We start from the raw sequence: 10,000 nt of genomic DNA on the forward strand, positions 1-10,000 counted from the left end.
CTTGTCACATTGTGTACTCATTGAGAGAATGAGGAATGCAAAAGGAATAGACACGTATGTTAAAAGCCTGACATGCTGTTGTCCTTATGTGTTCGTAGGTTCACAGACTGCAACGTGCGTCCTCACTTACTGAACGAGAACTTTGGAAAGAGGGACATATGTTGGAAAAGCTTATATATTAAAAGTCCTAAGAGTGTGATGTTCTTATAATATAGGTGTTGTAAGGCTTGTGTATAGATGATGTAAAACTGGTGCATTTTCAGTTTGATAAACGATAATTCAAGATTACTGACTGTCTACACTCTTCAGCATTTATATACCATCACAGGTCTGATGAATCATTTACACTTGACTCTGTGTTGTCCTCCTTATGTGGTTTGTTTAAAAAAACTGATAGATTTTCAGATTAAACGAAAACTCTACTGACTGACTTGACTATAAACCATATCAGGTGACTGCTTACTTGAAGCAAAAAACAATTGTTTCAATGCTACATTTACAACATATGACGCTATCTAAATACACTTCTTCTTCTTCTTATCATCATTATCGCCATTAGTAGTAGACGACGTAGAAGTGGTAGTGGTAGTAGTATATTGAATGATAATGATGCAATGTTGTATTGTGTTGCATCTATTGTACAATATTACTTTTCATCGCTTCAGATTTCTCTGTGTGCGAAAAATTCGGAATGATCTCTCAGGGGAGATAAGTACTACTGGTGTAACTGTTTCACTGTCAAAAGATGGTTTTCCAATCGAGTTTTGCCAGGAATAACCCTTTGGTTCCTGTGTGAGTTTCTACCCTGCGTATATCTTATACCCTTTCTTCTGCTGCAGATATATTGCAACAAATCCCTCATGTTCACACACACACACACACACACACACACACACACACACACACACTGTGCCGGTCGGGTATATTCCCGGGGACCGCTACGGTAGCCGGATTGGCCTAGCTGGAGATGCGAACACACCAGTGGACTGCGCCCCATCTCTCTTATCAGTTAACAGAACATCCCTCGGTAGCCCAGCTAAATTGCGCCCTGCAGCAACCTCCCACAACACGACAATTTTCATTAGCATACTGATGTTGGTCGTTAAGAGGAAAAGAAGAACACACACACACACACACACACACACACACAGTTTTATTCCTCAAGACGGGAGGTTAACATGCGCAGTGAGTGACAGCTGTTCGGTAGTGTGGATCGAGTGATCATCGGGGCTGCTACTTTCTCCTGCAAAGAGGAACTCTACGTAGTTTTGGCACAGAGCCTTTTGTGTTAAAAGAATGACAGAAAATATCATTATTATGTTGTTGTTTTTTCTTTCTTTGTTTTCTTTCTTTTATTATCTCGAACAGTGTCATGTATACAGTGCGTTGCTATGGACACACAAAGTGTGGGCGAATGCGTGTGTGTGTGTGTGTGTGTGTTCTTCTTTTTCCTCTTATTTGTCTCCAAAATCGGTTTTTGACTCACTTGTGTAAACAAAGTGAGTCTATGTTTTAACCCGGTGTTCGGTTGTCTGTGTGTGTGTGTGTGTGTGTGTGTGTGTGTGTGTGTGTGTGTGTCTGTGTCTGTGTGCCTGTGTGTCCGTGGTAAACTTTAACATTGACATTTTCTCTGCAACTACTTTGTCAGTTGACACCAAATTTGGCATAAAAATAGGAAAAATTCAGTTCTTTCCAGTCATCTTGTTTAAAACAATATTGCGCTTCTGGGATGGGCACAAAAAAATAAAGAATGAAGCCTAATTATATGCAAACTGCATTTACTGTTATATTTATATTTTTTGTATTCTCTAAACTTGGCACTTTGATCTGATATTCTGACCCAACAGCTAGAGCAGTCATTATTATCATTTTTGGCCCAAACAGGAACTTCTTTTGCTAAGCATGGAAGCTTTATTTATTTTGCAAACGTTTTGGTTCAGATAGAAAAAAAGGGAAATTACTATGTAATGCTAGTGGAGTTAATTTGCTTTAAACTGATCTTTCTCATCTTAAACATTACATTTTGAAACAAGAGAGGCAAGGCCCTCAAGACTCACTTGTGATGCACTTTTTTTTTTAAATGCAAGCTTTTTATGTATTGAGTATAATTTCTAAATGTAATGTTTAAGATGAGAAAGATCAGTTTAAAGCAAACTAAGTTCCCCAGCAGAGTAATTTCCCTTGTTTTACTGCCGACACCAAAACGTTTGCAATAAATAAAACTTCCACGCTTAGCAAAAGAAGTTCCTGTTTGAACAAAAAATGACAATAATGACAGATCTTTTGTTGGGTCGAATATCAGATCAAAGTGCCAAGTTTAGAGAATACAAAAAATGTAAATATAACAGTAAATGCATTATACTCAATACATAAAAAGCTTGGATTTTTTTTTAAAGTGTATCACAAGTGAGTCGTGAAGGCATTGCCTTTCTTGTTAATTTTTGTAATGTGCTCAAAGGAGGCCAAAAAAAAAGTCATTTTAGCTGTAAGTAAGATGATTAGATTTGCAAATGTTACCTAGTTCTACTTTTGGAGTTAAAAGACATTTGTGTTTTCTCAACTTTTATGTGACATTGTTGTGTATTTGGAAATGTTTGTTCTGGGCACGAAAAGATTATTTTGCAGTAATCCTCCATACTCCAATAGGAGTGAAAGGATAATTAAAACTGGAAACTGGAAACTTGTGTGATTGTGCGCAATCGATGCGCGCGGAGTTCACCGATAAGCCTACTTCACAAACAAACACCGCCATAATTTGGTCATTGCAGCCACAGCCGCCAACATGCATGTCAGACCACCTACTCAGCCTGGCTTACTTTCAGTATCAAGGAGGTGTCAAATCATGTGGACTGACCCATATACGCTACACCACTTTCTTCTTCTTCTTCTTCTTCTTTTCAGATGCCTGACCCACAAAATAAACCCCAACAGCTCGTTGCAGACCAAGGCCTTTGAAGAAACTTTACCAGCTCAAAGCGTTGAAAAACAAACACTCGATTAAGTCAAGAGGGTAACCAGATTAATCTGTTCGACTGACCCGTGCCCATACCATGCCACGCATAGTCACTGCCTGACCAACCATCCAACCAATCAACCAACCACAGGGGAGAGAGAGAGAGAGAGAGAGAGAGAGAGGGGGGGGGGGGGGCAAAAAGTGGGACGGGTCCTTTCTGTGGGGACAGAAATAGCAGCACCGCTGACGCCAAAGCCACTGTGGTCAGTAGCGGCATGCTGTCTGATAGAAGACAGTGATAGTGGTGATGGTGGTAGGGGCGGCATTTCACGTTGGAGGTGATCGCTAATGAATGGGTCAGAGCGACGTTGTTGAAAGGTGTGGGTGTTTTCTTTTGTTGTTGTTGTTGTTGGTTGGTTTGTTTTTGTTGTTGTTGTTTGTTTGTTTGTTTGTTTGTTGTTGTTTTTTTTGGGGGGGGTAGGGGGACTTGGCGGAGGGGGAGGGGGGTTGTTGTTGTTGGTTTTCTTAATCTCCCTCTTCTTCTTACTTTCTTTTCCTTTCTGTCTTTCTTTCTTTCTTTGTTTTTCCTTTTCCTTTCTTTCTTTCCTTTCTTTTTCTTTTTCTTCGTCTTTTTTTTTTTTTTTTTGTTTTTTGGCCGGGGGCCCGGGGCGGGGGGGGGGGGGGGGGGGGGGGGAGGGGGAGGGAGGGGGAGGGAGGGGGCTATGTCCAGTCATGTTAAGTAGAGCCGAAACAACCTTTCAAACAAACAATACTATGGAGGTAAAGAAAGACAGGGACTGAGAAAGAAGAAAAAGAAAGAAAAGAAGACAAAGAAAGAAAACAAAAAAAAAAAGAAAGAAAGAAAGAAGAAACAAAGAAAGAAGAAACAAAGAAAGAAGAAACGAAAGCAACAAGAAACGAAAGCAACAAGAAAGAAAGAAAGAAACCAAAGCAAACTAGAAAACGACCGCGTGGAACTGTAAAATCCCATCGGCACACTTCAGTTCTCACCATCTCGCTTTCTTCTCCACCTCCAAACCTCCTCCACTGACTCCACCCCCCACACTCCCCCCCCCCCCCCTTCGACTCCTGTACCCCCACCTCACCCCTCCCCCAAAGAAACAACACAACAGTTTAACACACACACACACACACACACACACACACACACACACACACACACACAAGTACGCGCACAGACACATGCGCACACACACACACAAGCACGCACGCACACACACAAGCACGCACACACACACACACACACACACACACACACACACACACACACACACACACACACACACACACACACAAGCACACACACAAACTCACACACACATACAAACAAACAAACACGTACACACACACACACACACACACACACACACACACAAGCACACACACTCACACACTCACACATACAAACAAACAAGCAAACACACACACACACACATACACTCTCTCTCTCTCTCTCTCTCTCATTTTCTAGGTTTTTTTGTGCTTTCGCTTGTTTATTGGTTGTTTTTTCTATTTGTTATTTTTGCCCAGAGTGGTGGATTTTTTTTTTTAAAGGTAGTATTGCTTATTTCACTACCCTCTTGAAAAATAATTCCCCCCTCTCTCTCTCTCTCTCTCTCTCTCTCTCTCTCTCTCTCTCTCTCTCTCTCCCTCCCTCCCTCCCTCTCTCTCTCTCTGTGGCACTGGATGATCTTAGAAAGAGATTCATCCCTTCAAAGTATTACAGCAGACCAACCTTTTTCAGACTAACATCATTAATGTCTTGCAGAAATGAATCTGTCATCAAGAACTTCGTAGTATTTCTGTATAAGTTTCAGAGAAGAACCACTATGAGCTGATACCACGGTATTGTGCAAAGATATATATATATATATATATATATATATATATATATATATATACATGTGGCCAAGCGCGCTATGCTTGCTCCAACACTATTCACGCACAAGCCAGAGCAGACGACGTATATATATATATATATATATATATATATATATATATATATATATATATATATATATATATACAATTTTCAAGAAATGCATATACAATATTTTTGTGCGCATCATTTTCTAAAAATGTTTCCTATTTAGGTGTACCCCCTTTAAATGGGGCCATGGCCTTTCTTGAATAAAATATCGTTATCGTTATCATTCTCTCTCTCTCTCTCTCTCTCTCTCTCTCTCTCTCTCTCTCTCTCTCTCTCTCTCTCTCCATGGGTTCGGTGATAGCAGCTGGAACTTTTCAGTGTGGGGGAATAAGTGATGGTTACGATGATAAGCGAGATTGTTGTTGTGGTGGTGGTGGGTGGGTGGGTGGGTGGGTGGTGGTGGCGTACTCAATAGTATTGCTACGTTGTGAAGACTTTTTCATCGTCATCATCATCATCATCATCGTCATAATCATCATCATCATCATCATCTTCACCATCATCATCATTATCATCATCATCTTCATCTTCTCCATCGTCATCATTATCCTCCTCCTCCTCCTCCTCCTCATTCTCATCACAGCCACATACAATCTTAAAGATAAAGCATACAACACACCAAGACAATTACACGTGCTCTGTCCAAGCTTGCCCAGTGCCAAATCACATTTCCCGGAGCACAGGGGTAAAAAATGCAATCCAACCGAAACGCACAATCATCAAGTCATCAGAGACAAACATAATTATATATATATAGGATTTCCATGGTGAAACACGTTTCGATAAATACAGGCATAGCTGAACTTGAGAAAGGAAGAGGCGAAAGAAAGAAAGAAAGAGAAGGGGGGTTTGTGTGTGTGTGTGTGTGTGTGTGTGTGTGTGTGTGTGTGTGTGTGTGTGTGTGTGTGTGCGTGTGTGTGTGGCGACAGGGAGAAAATTGGTCATGATTTGTGGCAGGAACTTTTTGTTTTTCAGAGAGTGTCGATTCTGTATGATAGTCAGTCTTCTCTTGACTAAGACCATCAGGACAGCATGAGAGGCAACTGCTGTCCCGACTATCTGGACTAGAATTGGATCATAGCAGTGGAGAGTGTCTTGCCCAGGTTTCATCCTCACTCTCCCGGGGCCAAGAAGGGATTTAGGACAGTCGGCGTTGGGATGGTCCTCAAAGGCCATCCAGCCCCGGACCCTCCACCTTCCCCAAGGCTGCAGCACAAAGAGCCAGTGTAGTCTGAGATGTCAAAAAGCCCGTTACTATTTATAACTCAAAGACCCATCTGGATATTCCTGTAGGAAGGATGGGGGCCGGGGGGAGGGTGGGAGGTTAGAGACCCCATCTGGATATTCCCGTAGGAAGGATGGGGCCCGGGGGAGGGTGGGAGGTTAGAGACCCATCTGGATATTCCCGTAGGAAGGATGGGGCCCGGGGGAGGGTGGGAGGTTAGAGACAGGGAAGGGAAGGAAGGAGGCCAGGGGAGGGTGGGAGGTTAGAGACCCATCTGGATATTCCCGTAGGAAGGATGGGGCCCGGGGGAGGGTGGGAGGTTAGAGACAGGGAAGGGAAGGAAGGAGGCCAGGGGAGGGTGGGAGGTTAGAGACAGGGAAGGGAGGGATGGGGGCCGGGGGAGGGTGGGAGGTTAGAGACAGGGAAGGGAAGGATGGGGGCCGGGGGAGGGTGGGAGGTTAGAGACAGGGAAGGGAAGGAAGGAGGCCAGGGGAGGGTGGGAGGTTAGAGACCCATCTGGATATTCCCGTAGGAAGGATGGGGCCCGGGGGAGGGTGGGAGGTTAGAGACAGGGAAGGGAAGGAAGGAGGCCAGGGGAGGGTGGGAGGTTAGAGACAGGGAAGGGAAGGGATGGGGGCGGGGGAGGGTGGGAGGTTAGAGACAGGGAAGGGAGGGATGGGGGCCGGGGAAGGGTGGGAGGTTAGAGACAGGGAAGGGATGGATGGGGGCCGGGGGAGGGTGGGAGGTTAGAGACAGGGAAGGGAAGGATGGGGGCCGGGGGAGGGTGGGAGGTTAGAGACAGGGAAGGGAGGGATAGGGGCGGGGGAGGGTGGGAGGTTAGAGACAGGGAAGGGAAGGATGGGGGCCGGGGGAGGGTGGGAGGTTAGAGACAGGGAAGGGAAGGATGGGGGCCGGGAGAGGGTGGGAGGTTAGAGACAGGGAAGGGAAGGATGGGGGCCGGGGGAGGGTGGGAGGTTAGAGACAGGGAAGAGAAGGAGATGATGTGTTTCACATTGAAACGTTGGCCTTGAATTACGATTTAAAAAAACAACAACAACAACACTGAACCGTGTAAGAAAGTTTCTGACACACGTCTCTCTGCCCACCCCACCCCCACCTCCACCCTCCTTAACAACCCCTCACCACCACCACCACCGCCACCACCCACCATCACTCCTACCAAGACCTTCCTCCATCACACCCTCTTTCTCGTTATCATGTCTGGATCCGCCAGGGTGAACATTTACATCCACTACATTTTGCTATTTTATCTGAATGAGCTGCTGTCAATTCGGATTCCCTTTAAAAGAAAACAAAATTAGTCATAGATACGATTTTAATTATTGTCATGTATACGATGAACTGAAGATCAGTGAATAGGAACAACACTGATTTTTAATATTTTAGATTTCACTCCCATCCCACCCATTCCATCAACAACTTCCCCTTCGTCAGCGACGAGATAAATTCTACCTTCGTTAAATTTTACTGGGCTGGTTGAAAGTTTGAAATGGAATGCAATTTTACGTGTCTTGAATTGAATTTGAACTCGATAACTTTGACGTTGCGTGGCAGGTGGGGGAGGGGGGGGGATGAAAAAAAACAACAACTTTGGTGTTGTCTGGCTTCTATTAACGTCTTTACCGGTAAAAAGGAGACAAGAAAAACCTTCCCTGTAATTCACGATCTCACTTGACAGCCAAACTGTAATGTTCCTTAGAGCGGAAGTTCCTTTCAAAAAATAATAATTTGGTAATGACAGATGCGCGTTCAAAGCTTCTTCAACTCAGTATCCTTGAAATAATTATGACGCTTTGTAAACCCACTGAAAAATAAATTTGGTAATGACAGATGCGCTTTCGAAGCTTCTTCAAATCAGTATCCTTGAAATAGTTATGAAGCTTTGCAAATCCGCTCCCATCACAACATGCACATGCATACACACTCATAAACACACACCATACGCGCGTGCGCGCATATATATATACACACACACACATACACACACATGCACACACCATACGCACACACACACACACACACAGATATATATCTATATATATATATATATATACACACACACACACATACACATATACGCGCCCGCCCCCCCCCCCCTCCCCCCCCCCACACACACACACATACTCGTGGAACCCCCGTCGCTCAACTGTCTGCATAGTTTAAAACTACAGACACATGACATGAAGCGTGTTAGAATTTGTGTCTCTGATGTAATCAGGAGAATTAACTGATGCCTAGGGTCATACATAGCACGCCAACACACACACACACACACACACACACACACACACACACACACACACACACAAACACGTACGCATGCATGCATACATATGCACATATTACCATTTGTTGTTGCTGTTGTTTATTTGTTTTAGTTGTGTTTTTTTGTGCTTTTGGTCAGCAATATGCATTGTTTTTTTGTTTGTTTTTACTATCAAGAATAAGGACCAAGATGGCAGAATGATTAAGACGATCAGCTGCAAATAATAATTATAGAGAATCCGTGAGAGTGGGGTGTGGGTTCGAATCCCGCCCTCGCCCCTTTCCCCGAAGTTTGACTGGAAAATCAAACTGAGCATCTTGTCATTCGGATGAGACGATAAACCGAAGATCGTGTGGTCACTCCATTTCAAGAAATAATGGAGTGAATGTACATTCTCGCATAATTATGTCTGCAGGATTGAACAGGTCCTCCAAATTTAAGTTTCATTTTGTGCGCTGAATTTATTTATTTTATTTATTTATTGTTTTTATTTTATTATTATTGTTGTTGTTGTTGTTGTTGTTGTTATTATTATTATCATTATTATTATTATTATTATTATTATTATTATTATTATTATTACTCTTTTTTTTTATTATATATACTTTTTTTGTACGCTTATAGTTGACTTCATCAAGTTTTTGCGCCTTATACATATTAGTAGTAGTAGTTGTTGTTCTTTTTTTTTTATGTATTTATCTATTATTTATTTGCCTTTTTTCTCAAGGCCTGACTAAGCGCGTTGGATTACGTTGCTGGTCGGGCATCTGCTTGGCAGATGTGGTGTAGCGTGTATGGATTTGTCCGAACGCAGTGACGCCTCCTTGAGCTACTGAAACTGAAACTGCGCTGAATTGCTGCACTCGAGAACGAAGCAGTTTCACACACCATTCAAAAAGATTCCAATTTTAAATAGTCCGGTTGGCTGTTTATTGTACGTCCCCACATGAACCTCTTTTCAAATAATAATCTACAGAAATAGTGCATACAATATTTGATTATTGATTTTTTTTTTTTTTTTGGTCTTAATCCCGCTTCCCCAATTCCCCCCTCTCACCCCCCCCCCCTTCCAATATTATGTTTTTTTCTTTCTCCAATCACTGACACTCACCCTCTCCATTTTACATTTTGTACTCTATCTTTTCCACATTCTGTTCTCTCTCCCTCCCTCTCTCCCTCTCCCTCTCCCCCCCCCCTCTCTCTCTCTTCCTTTCTTAGTGCCCCACCCCCTCCCTCGCTCTGCCCCCTCCCCTCCACCTCAACCGCCCCCCTTTTCATTCGAATATACAGAAATGTTGATTTCTAATGAATAATGACCATCATCATCATTATAATAGAAATGATTATAATCCAAATAATAATAATAATACCATTTATTTTCAGTCTAATATCATCATCTTAGATGAACAGACTATAAATAAATAAACGTAACGAAAAAAAGAAAAAGAAAAAAAAAGATTCTAAATGTGACAATGTTTTCAAGACACAGAGGTTGGTTGTTTTTTTGTTTTGTTTTCTTTGTTTTTTTGTTTGTTTGTTTGTTTGTTTGTTGTTGTTGTTTTTTGTTTCATCTCGACTTGAAAG

This window comes from Babylonia areolata, chromosome 19, assembly GCF_041734735.1.
Source record: "Babylonia areolata isolate BAREFJ2019XMU chromosome 19, ASM4173473v1, whole genome shotgun sequence".
NCBI lineage: Eukaryota > Metazoa > Mollusca > Gastropoda > Neogastropoda > Buccinidae > Babylonia > Babylonia areolata.